This window comes from Nasonia vitripennis, assembly GCF_009193385.2.
Source record: "Nasonia vitripennis strain AsymCx chromosome 4 unlocalized genomic scaffold, Nvit_psr_1.1 chr4_random0010, whole genome shotgun sequence".
Lineage (NCBI taxonomy): Eukaryota > Metazoa > Arthropoda > Insecta > Hymenoptera > Pteromalidae > Nasonia > Nasonia vitripennis.
The window spans coordinates 2,057,124-2,068,613 of NW_022279646.1; the positions used below are offsets into that span (position 1 = coordinate 2,057,124).

Consider the following 11,490-nt stretch of genomic DNA (forward strand, 5'->3'; position numbering starts at 1 on the left):
AATAAATCACGAGGCATCGCATCCGCTGCGTCAGGGTTCTCCGCCGGAAGAGCCGGGGAAGTTGACTGAGCTGCAGCTAGCACGCCCGACTCAGAACCAGAAACACCATCCTCATCCGAATCCAGGAACAGATTTCCCAATAGATCGTCCAGCACAAAAGAAGTTGGGCTAGACGACACCTGAGCCAAAGGCTGATCAACATCCCAGGGCGAAGCAGGCGGAGTAATAATGACCCAAGTATCAACGGGATCTGGGTGAGGCCACGCAGGCACTAGCGCCCTACCAGGCTCGTAAGGAATTTAGAAACATGGTCGAACCTGCAATAAGGAAAGGGATTATATAAAAACAAGTAAGCGAAGCGCAAAATAGAAGCTAATTCACGTAACAGTAACAAAAGCTGCATAAAAGATACGCTAGAAGAGACTGTCGGAATCGCTATCAGTCACAATCCAAAACAACTAATATAGGCGAAAGCGAACCGCGGACGGGAGTATTCACGAGAAAAAAGGAATTGCTAGCGTGACTAGTCCAATCATCGGGCTTTAGAAATGGTCGACAGCCCAGATATTTATACCGACAAGCCTGCGTTTGCTCACCGGCTAGAGATTCCAACACTAAATTTCGCACACTGCCACGAGGACCACGGCAAATAGCACACACCGTAGTATTATCCCAACAAAAACTATATACCGAGTGACCATTTAAACATTGATAAATAGGCGTGAACATGTAATCGCAACAAATCGGGCAGGGTACTAATACGGGCCCAGAATTATTCAAAATCGATAACCGAGAAGACCGACGCGCGACTACCTCGGCATTATGCGATGAGCTGAACGAATCATTCGATAGCATAGAAAAGGAAGGGTTTGACGAATTATTAGAGAGATTAACCTTAACCACGGACCGCTTGGGCGGCGCGCTTAGCGTCTGCATTGATAAATGAGGTAAAGCGTCCTGATATAAAGATTTGCGTGGAGGTACCGCGTGGGAGACCTCAAATGACGGTACGGAGCCGAAAGACGGGATCAAGCTTCCAACAGACGGAAACACTTACTCGTAATTTTCCGAATTCGTACGCGTAACGTCAAAAGTACTGTCGTGAATTACGGGATGAGAGCCAGATAAATTCGCGGAAAAATACTCGGTATAAGCAAGAGTACCGTCATTATTGTACCAGTAACCGGCCCATCCTGAAATGTTCTCTCGAGTTAAATCCGACCCATTATTGCAAACAGACGTAGCGACCGAATCGCGAGTAGAAGCGCGCAGATACATGGCGGGTGTATGAGACACCTCGGAACCGGAGCGCTCCTCGCTAATCTTAGCCGTAAAGAAAGGCGGATAGGTACTCATTATTGGGTACAATGGTGTAGGAGGATTACAAACTGCAGAGGGATTATACGGGGACTGGGATACGCCCTGTGCGACCCGACCTAACAGACTCGAGCTAGGCAACGTTGTCTTGGCAGAACTGCGGCTAGGCGTCTGACTACGCCCAGAATATCTCGCACGTATCACGTGGAGAAAGGACTACAAACATATTACAAAAAAAAGGAAACAACAGCCGGGCGAATAACGGAAGGAACGATCAACTAACGAAATATCAAGTTAAAATAAAATTACTACTTACTTGCACAGTAGGCGAAATCACGGAAATGGGCCTAGACGGAGGTAGATCACGCAGGAATACGCGAAAGCCAGATGAAGAGGCAAATCCCGAGGACCGGTGGAAACCATGGCCAGCCGCTCGACTTGAAGCAGAAGAGGAGTCACGCGGAGCAGGTGCTTATAACATTAAATAAACGTTTTATCAAATTAATAAAATCCAAAAAGTGTGGACATTCGATCGTTTATTTATCGTTTTTCCAATATTTCTTAAACTTTCATTCATATAAAAGGGTAGAAATCTGTAAAATCTTGTAAAGCATGCTTCTTTACGGTTCTCTGCTATTTTTAGTATAATTTTATAGCTAAACAGCTAAATTTCTTTTTTATTTTGGTAATTTTTAGAATATCCCAACTAAGACTTTTCAGAATAAATTCAATTACAACGCGGGCTTTAGTCTGATTACTTATGAAGTTTAGTAATATTTGGTCATTATGAACGCCATATGGAATTGACGTAATCGAGTTAATTAAATCAATAAATTTTCTAAAATGACAGGTATTTCAATCATTTTCCAAAAGGAATCAGTACATTTCATCTATTTATTTCTTTGAATCCATGAATCAGTATACACGACCAAAAATCTTTTTAACAGGTATAAAGTAAAGGTACGTCCATCTAATTATTTAGGTTTTAAAGGCATTTGGTTTTAATCGAATGTACTTAACTAATGGAAACCAAAAGAAATAAGTTTCGTGTTCAAATTCAGTGGCTCAAAATTCATAAAAATAGCCTTCGTCAATAATTTTCCTCTAGACGTAAATTTCTTAACCGCGTAAAACAGACATTTTGGGTGGTTTTTTGAGGTTAGGGACGAGCGCTTCAGGTATCGGTAAAAAAGACGGTCGGTTTCGTGTTCAGCAGCACAAAATACATAAAAATACTCTCTGTCAATAATTTTCCTCCCGTCGATCACAGGATAAACCTCTCAACTGCGTGAAAAAGCAATTTTGGGGGGTGTTTTTCGAGGTTAGGGACGAACGCTTGAGGTATCGGTAAAAAATACCGTCGGATTTTTGTTCAGCAGCTCAAAATACATGAAAATAGTCGTTGCTTAGAATTTTTCTGAGCCCCTGTGATTTCTGACAGCTTGATCATTTCGTAAAGTAGTAATTTTTTAAGGTTAGGGAACGCGAATAATAACTTGTTTTCACTTATCACAATAGCTGATATTATTTGAAAATAATTGTAAATATATTTATGTTAGGTTATCAGAACAGCATTAGTTTTGTTGTGTTACTTATATGTATGTACATACATATATATAGAAGCTATATATATATATATATATATATATATATATATATATATATATATATATATATATTTTTCTATTATAATACTATGGGTTGGAACAAGGAACAATGGAACAAATCGTTACTATACGGAAAATAAATTACTCATTTTTATGTTATCTGGGTTAAACAGTGTGATCTGGGTGCTACTTCATGTGCTATTTTATCATATTCACGCTGTCCGCCGGCATGCATAAATAATATAATGGGGTAGTTAAATGAATATATTTTTGCATTTAGCTGTAAAATAGCTTAATTAACGTAGCATAATATTATTGTATAACTGAAATTATTTCTGATAACAATAAGTACAATTTTATTAACTAGTCCATACATGCTCGTGATTACATATAAAACGTATTTATAAGAAAGTGAGATTGCCATAAGTATTTTATAGTTTACTATAGTGAATACATGTTCGTGATTACATATAAGTAACTAAGAAGATCTCGGCTAAATTTAAGTTTAAGGTACTTAACAAAATGTCAATCCAAGTGTCTTATGCTTGCTTGCAATATTTAGACGATAAACTGAAATATTATTATGCACCGATAGAGACCATATTTTATAAGAAGAATGATCAGACTCCTATCGTTGCAAAAGATTTACTAGATTTTGATAAGACACACAAATACTATGTTTTATGGTTAAAAGGTAAAAATGAAGTACCTATTTCTGGTAAAAGAGATGCTGAATCAGAATTTTATGCTGCCTATATCATATGTCTAGGAGGTAAATAGTTTATATTTAATTATGAACAATAGTAAATAATCGTTACTTTATCTGGTCGTTCATTTCTAACATTATTTTTTAACATGTTTCAGAAATGGAAGATGATGCTAGACTCAGAGCAACAAATAAATGCAAGCGATTAATTGTTCCAAAAAACTAACTTCCAGTGAGTCTAATGAAAGTTTATTTGAAAGCCGAGCGTTAAAACCGGTAACTTTATGTATTTTTTATTGAAATAATATAATTTGTGTACTTCTTTCTAACGTCTATTATAATATTTAACCTTTTTATTTTCAGAAAACTGGAAAAATTATTAAAAATATAGTACAAAAAGTAAACAGTCAACGAACAATTGAGAAGTATAAACAATTAACTCTCATGAATAACAGAAAACCATTATTTCTTGGTACCAGTACAAATGAGTATCCAACAGAAAATAATGCAAGGGATGTTCAAATCGATTCTAATTGTAGACGTCGTATTGACGCATACACAATTTAAAGGTGACGAAAACAACGAATCTACCTGAAGTTAGAGTAGTTTTACAAGATATTTGTAAGACCAATAGAGGTTAGTAATTTTTGTAATTTTTTTATCTAGGTTATAACATTATTTTTCGGGTACATTAAAAACGTAGTTTTCTTTATAATATTAAGGGGGTTTTACCAGCTATATGATAAATTTCATATATATCAATAAGAAATTGTAGTCATATCTCAACTTTAATTCTATTACTGGTAGAACCACCTAAATACATTTTTAAAATGTTACACTTCAAAGTGGTATACGTGTAAATAGGTAAAATATGAAATTGTTGTAAAAATGCTTGTAATATACTTACCCGAGTAAAAAGTCCTACGGCGGGCCTTATGTCACATTTAGCATTATAATTGTTAGACCAAATTTTTAGACCAATAATTTTTATTTTCATTCGTATTCTATAATGATATTTGTATACGCTAGTCTTACTGCACTTGACAAATTATAATTAGAGCCGCAATATAAAGTATTTTATAATTGTTTGAGAAAATATAGAAATGGATAAATAATCTACAAAACAGATTTTGAGGTGTTATGTAATCCACCTGAATTGTGACAAAATTATAAAAATTATTGTCAGCCGGAAGTGCAAAAAACTGGCATCCTGCTCGGACCCTGGTCCCATCCTTAGGATTATTTTTACTCGAACAATTGAATTATGTAATTCGTAAGAAGCATTCAAAATTTTCTTTTATTTTAGATGTATTGAAACTTAAAGAAAATGTAAATATACATAATATGGTTAAGTGCGTATCATTACCTATTGCTTTTTCAACTCCCAAACGCAGAGTTGAGAAATGTTCACTGTCACTGAATTTTCAATCTCATAAACTATATGAGCTATGGACTTCACAAGCAGGTTACTTAATCAATGAATTAACATGCGTATACATACCCTAGTATAAATGAATATAATGTATATAAATGAACAAAAATAAATAATTTTGTACACTTATGCACAATTTCATAAATTTTTTTTGAAAAATTCATACTTTGCATCGTTTTTGAGTGTTTTGCATCAGATTTTAGATCAATTGAATTTTTAAATAGCAACAAAAACTTATATTATTACATTTATGTACATTTATATAATTTTTCATTTTCACTAGGGAATAACTAAAAATCGCTCCGTGCAAGTAATTAAAAAAATTAAAAATCTATATTATTCGTTGCATTTATACTTTTTGAGGTTAGAAATTCAAACATGAGCAGACATCGCACACGAAACCGTAAGAATACGTGTGTTTGAGTGTGTGTGCGTGCGTGCGTGGGTGTGTGTGTGTGTGGTGAAAATTTGGGTCAGAAAATTAATTAATGTTACAATTAACTATTGTTTTAATAACAATAACTCAAGAGAATCAATTTTTGTCTTTTTTAATTAGGTCTTTATTTATTGTTAATTATTTATTTTCCTACATTTTTAATAATATTTTTAAATTGTATTATAATTTACGCGATTATCACGTGATGATTACGTGATAAATTGGTAGAAAATCTCGCGTGATTTTCACGTGGTAAACACGTGATTTTTTCAGTAGCGTATATATAGGTGTGTGCGCGCGCACGCGCGTGTGTGTGTGTGATCACGTCAATAGTCGCGAAAGTAGTCACGTGGTTAGTTGCGTTCATGAGTAGTCGCTGATTGATTCCGTGATTAATCTCGAGATAAATTGCTTCAAAAAATAATCACGTGTGTAATAATTAAAAAGTAGTAACCCCTATTTAAAAGTTAGTAACCCCGTTTGAAAAATTTTCTTCCGATCTTGCGTAAGAACTTACGCAAGATCTTATATCACAGCTTACATATGATGTTGCCTAAGATCATGCACAAGATATTGCCATAAAATCTTACGTCAGATATAATATGAGGTATCACGTGATAATAAATTATTAACCTACGAGAGGGTACTGAGTTTGCACGGAGCGAAAATTGTTTTTATTTATACTATCTTATACAAATGAAGTACATAAAACTATTTTCAGAGGTTACAAAATCACAACAAGTAAATATCCATCGGATTACTTCGTCCTTAGAAAGAGATGATAATGTTTTCATATCCATCCTACAATTTTCACCGATTCTTGGTGGTTCGCAACTACCGCAATCTCAAACACCACAAAGATCAAGAGATAAGATGCCGTTTCGTTTACAGACTCCGGTAACTTCTACAGTAATTGGTCCAGGAGATCATCATTCGCCAAGTGTTCGTTTTTCAAAGTTGCGTTGCAATAGATTATCGGGTTTGCAAACGACTCCGCGTATAGATTCTCCAATACCTTCAGATAACCGCGCTTCACAACATTCGCTTTCAAATGCTTCTCTAAATTTAGATTGTAGAGATCAGTCAGATCACTCTGATTTAAGAATGCCTTCACGTTCACGGATTGGTCGTTTGCCTTTAATAGCTTAAAATTCGTCATCAGGATTTAAAAATATTTCAGGTCCGAAAAGTCAGTCGTCTACACCATTTGTACCTTCTAATAGGTTGTATTCACCAGTGATGTCTCCACAATATCCTCCTTATAATACTCCGTCATGTTCAGAAGCAGTTTCGCTCTCGAAAAGTCAGTCGCGTTCGCTAGCAGGATCTGGAAGACGTTCGCGCTTGAAAAGTCGGTCGTGTTCGCTAGCAGGATCTCGAACGGAACAAGAAACGCCTACTCGAACACCACCAAGACGGCCAGGTCCACGTTCTCTTACCCAAGAAGTAGTGCCCACTCGCACATTACCGATACATCCAGGTTCTGCTTCACCAGGAAGAGGAGATTTTTTTAACTAGCTTTAACTAACTTTAGACGAGCTATATTTTCTCAGTGTTCACTTTTTGAGGTTGAGATTGAAACGTACGCAAAGATCGCGCGCGAAAACGAACAATCAATTAGAGAATGTCTTTTTTATAGAAGGATTGCTGATTCTAGATATCACATTATTGTGTATATAACATTTATGCTATAAAAAAATGTATAATTTTTAGGAGGAGAATCTGATTCTGCTGTCCCGATGCTTCAACAATACAAACCTAAGCTTTACAGAAAGTACAAAAAAGCAGGATACAATTTAGACTCTGATATTCCAGAATCACACAAACGATACGACATTGTTAGGAATAAGGTATATATGAAAACGCAATACTATAAATTGTGAGGTATTTTATCTTTTCATTAAATCTTTTTTATTTTCAAGGTATACCTAGGTGAAAGCAGGACAGTAGGACAAAACTCATGGCGGATCATTAGATCTAAACGAAAGACTGCATTCTTAAGAGACTTGGGAACTGTTTTACGGACCAAAAAAGTGATAGCTCTAAGAAGCTTAGATTTATGTAAATTAAAACAAAAAACTTTTGAAACAAAGCCCATAGAACTATATTCACTTAGAAAAATAAATGAATAATCTAAGTAAGAACTATGTGATAAATATGTAATATATGTTGTATGTTTATATATAGATATAAACATACAACATATATTACATATTTATCATTTTATACTTACAAAAATAAATATTTATTTTCACATAGGTTTGTATAGCGATTTCCTAGACACCTCTAATAGGTATAGACAATTACCACAAGAAACCAAAGACACTCTTATAAAGAATGCGACAGAAAGTTTAAGCTTTCATTCAAGAGATGAGCGGAAAAATCAAGATGAACCAAATAATTAACCTTGAAAACTTTAATGTTTAGATTACAGTTAATTTAATTTTGCGTTTTAATTTAACAGTTTGCGTTTATAAGTTTATAAATTTATAACTGAATCATAAAAGAATTGTTATGTTGGTATTACATCTTATGTAAAACTTAGTTTTGAAAACTAAAAACAAAACGTTATGTTCAAATTACATTTTATGAAAATCTCGCTATGAAAAAATGAAAATAAATATTTTTCTACTTACCTTGATTTTTCCTAATGCAGTTCCTTTAATTTTATATTTATATTCCCGTTATTCTACCGATGATTCTTCAGATGATGAGTTAACACGCGTTCTTGTATCATTTACTCTTAAATTTTCACTTTTCCAAATTTGAAATTTATTTGTATAAACATCGCATGTGAAATGAGTAACTAATCTGAGAATGTTCTTAAAAAAGAGTAAGAAATTCTGAAAATTTACTTTTAAGATAAAATTTATTCTTATATTATATACAGATCGCGCAAGGAAAGGAACAGCTAATCACGGAATAAAAATTAGGCATCCATTTTTGATACGTAGGATTCACTGTAATGAGGATTCGTAAAATACATTTATACTCACAATTCAACTTGAGAATCACTTAAGAGTCACTTGAGAGTCACTTGAGAGTCACTTGAAAATCACTTGATAATCACTTGAGAATCACTTGAGAATCACTTGAGATCTCACTTGATTCTCAAGTGAGTTTTATCAGTAGGGGATATATCCTTGTCGTGCATACATTTTTTTCGCGCATATCAATTACTAGAAACGGAAACGCGATCAATCATAATATTCCAAGTTATTCACAGACAACATTATTTTTAACGAGTTCTCGTAAAAAAGTGTACATAGTACATTTAGAATCTCGGCATATAATATGCTGTATATCAGAGAGCGAGATCTCGGCGTAATTGTGTCCAGATATTAAAAACGGGATAAAAAATAATTCATAGCACTTGCAACACTCTCGGACAGCAAAAGAGAACAACTGCACACAGAAGCTGCGCGTTACGCCGACTGAGCTCGCTCTATAGCTGTTATAATAAACATTTCGCTCTTCTCTTCAGAAAGTATCGTTCCGATGCACGCGAAAAAAGCGCCCGCGAATATACACATCGCGATTGCGTAAGTCGGCTTGAGTAACCTTTGAAGCGATGCAGATATCTATCTTCTACTATTACATTAAAGTGCTTAATGTACCTGTGTGCCGTGAAGCCATTTACATCTTTTATCAATAACTGACATATTTTAATAGTTTATTATTAATTTAATAATTTATGATGTACGATATTTTTTGTATATCTTATTAAATCATTATTTTTACTTTTATCCTCGAAACTTGAATTTTTTGAAAGTAAAATTGTTAAAATTTTGTTTAACCTTACCCTGGATAATGGTACATATAATTGACTGTAAACTGGATTTGGTAAATAGATACCAACTTTGTTAAATGTTAGGCCTTGTGATTTGTTAATTGTCATGTCATATCCTAATCGTACTGGAAACTGTCGCCTTGATATGTTAAAAGGAATTTTTTCTTTTGAAGAAGTCAAATCAATCTGTGGATTAAAATAACTATACTAAATTGTTTACTGCTAATTATTTCTGCCTGTATACAGAATTGCATCATTTTCCTTACTATTAATCCAGTACTATTACAAAGCTCATCATTTAAATTGAAATTTTTCACTTTTACAGCACCTACTTTTAAACGTAACTTATGAGGCGTAGGTCATTTGGCGTAAGTGAATTTAAAAATTCTATTAGTAACATCTCTTTATTGTCATCTTCCCATGAATCTACACTTTGATATTTTTTTACATCGCCTTGCATCTTATTTAAAATGTTATTATTAATTTTTATTACATCATTATTTTTCGGCGCTAATATTACTCTTTCGCAAAGTTTATTGGCATTATTATTATCAAAGCCATCTTTATAAATCTCCATAATTATATCACTGGTTGATAATAATTCTGTTGGAAGTAAAGCTATATCATGGTCCATTTCAAATTTGTTGGAATATTTTCCATCTCCAATTTTTAATAGCCATTGTTTAAACTCTGTCACAAATACTAACTCTTATTTTATCTTTTAAAGTCATTATTTGGAATTTACTTCATAAATGACTATTTTACACAAAATTTTCAATTATTTTTGTTCGATTTCCATTTTGACAACAGGTAGTGTATGTTACAAGTCACCTGATACAATCATTACTTTGCTACCAAATTTAATGTCATTATTAGATAAGTCTTTAAATAATTTGTCCACTGCCTTAAAAGCATCTTTTTATGTCATTGTTATTTCATCCCAAATTATGACTGCTATACATTTTCCAGATCTTTTCTATATATTAAATTGGGAGTAATGCTGCACGTTAAATCTTCATTTATATTTGATGGTAATTTAAAAATTACATGTGAAGTTCTATCATTTATTAATAAATTGGCTGCTATACCGATCCATGCTACAAATAAAACACGTTTTTTTTTCTTTATTTTAATGAGTGATAATTGTATTTAGTAAGTATCTTTTTCACTACCTCGAGATCCATCAATAAAGAAACACTTCACCTTATTAGCTTTATTAATTACACTATTTATTACTGCATCGAAAATTTTACTTTGTTTATTCGTTAAAGAGCTATTATTGTATAATGAGTAATTTTTAATTTCATTTGTTGCATAAAATTCTTCATAATTGGTTTCCTTAACATCCTCACTAAATTAAGGTAAACTGAAATCAGTCAGTGTACACCCGTGACTTGTTCAAATAGAATTGATATGTTCCAGTGAGATATTTTCACCTATTTCTTTAGTTAACAATGAACTGTATAAATATGTTTTATATTTTTCAAATAATTCTTTAACATTTACCGGGTGACGAAATACGCATATATAACCAAACAGGTTACACAGAGTTTTAGGAAATTTAACCTTGATTGCTTCTTCTAAGCATTTATCCTATTCTTTATCATAGCTTATTAATTTTTTAGCTACAACTACTTCATGAAACGTTGCTTATGTAACATTTGCGAATGTTTTTAATTCTTTATAAGATTGAGTCCCTTTTACATGTTGTGATGTTGCATTTTTTATAACCGATCCGGTGACGCAAACAATCAGATTACACTAGTTCTTAATTCGATCTTCGTACCGCGGACTCTTACATCTACAGAAGGGGACAACGTGTAGTCTAGGAACAGGTGTGTCTGGCGTGGCAGAAGTGTAGAAATAAAACTTGTTACACAATGGTTTATTCTCAACAACAAATAATCGTATATTCTGCAACCCCCAGGATGGATCAGACTTGGTCTGATTACAAGTTTCCCCGTAATAATTCAGCTTTGAACTCAAGACGTGATGTTATTCGATGATAAACGAACTCACAAAAATAAACACGACAATACCCGATTATTGGTTTGACGAACAGATAACGTTTACTAGGAATCAACAAGCAAGACCAACCGTGCTTCCGTGACTCTAAAATCCGTATTTAACTCGCCCAAAATGGCGTCAGCGTCGCGATCAAAGGACGCGGCGTCCGTCAAGACGGCGTTTGCCTGTTAGATT

At 33.7% G+C, this 11,490-nt stretch overlaps 1 long non-coding RNA gene across 4 annotated transcripts; it reads left to right on the top strand.

Annotated features, from left to right (window-relative positions):
* Positions 1 to 3,034: 3,034 nt before the first annotated feature.
* LOC116417386 lies at positions 3,035 to 8,133 on the top strand. Of its 4 annotated transcripts, none has more exons than XR_004227659.1 (8): positions 3,035 to 3,696; positions 3,789 to 3,906; positions 3,994 to 4,266; positions 4,937 to 5,095; positions 6,220 to 6,440; positions 7,212 to 7,348; positions 7,421 to 7,635; positions 7,758 to 8,133. It is a non-coding gene; the product is annotated as an uncharacterized LOC116417386 (long non-coding RNA). The 4 variants fall into 4 exon arrangements; XR_004227660.1 differs by having other exon boundaries at positions 6,220 to 6,395; XR_004227658.1 differs by having other exon boundaries at positions 6,220 to 7,348.
* The last annotated feature ends 3,357 nt before the right edge of the window (positions 8,134 to 11,490 follow it).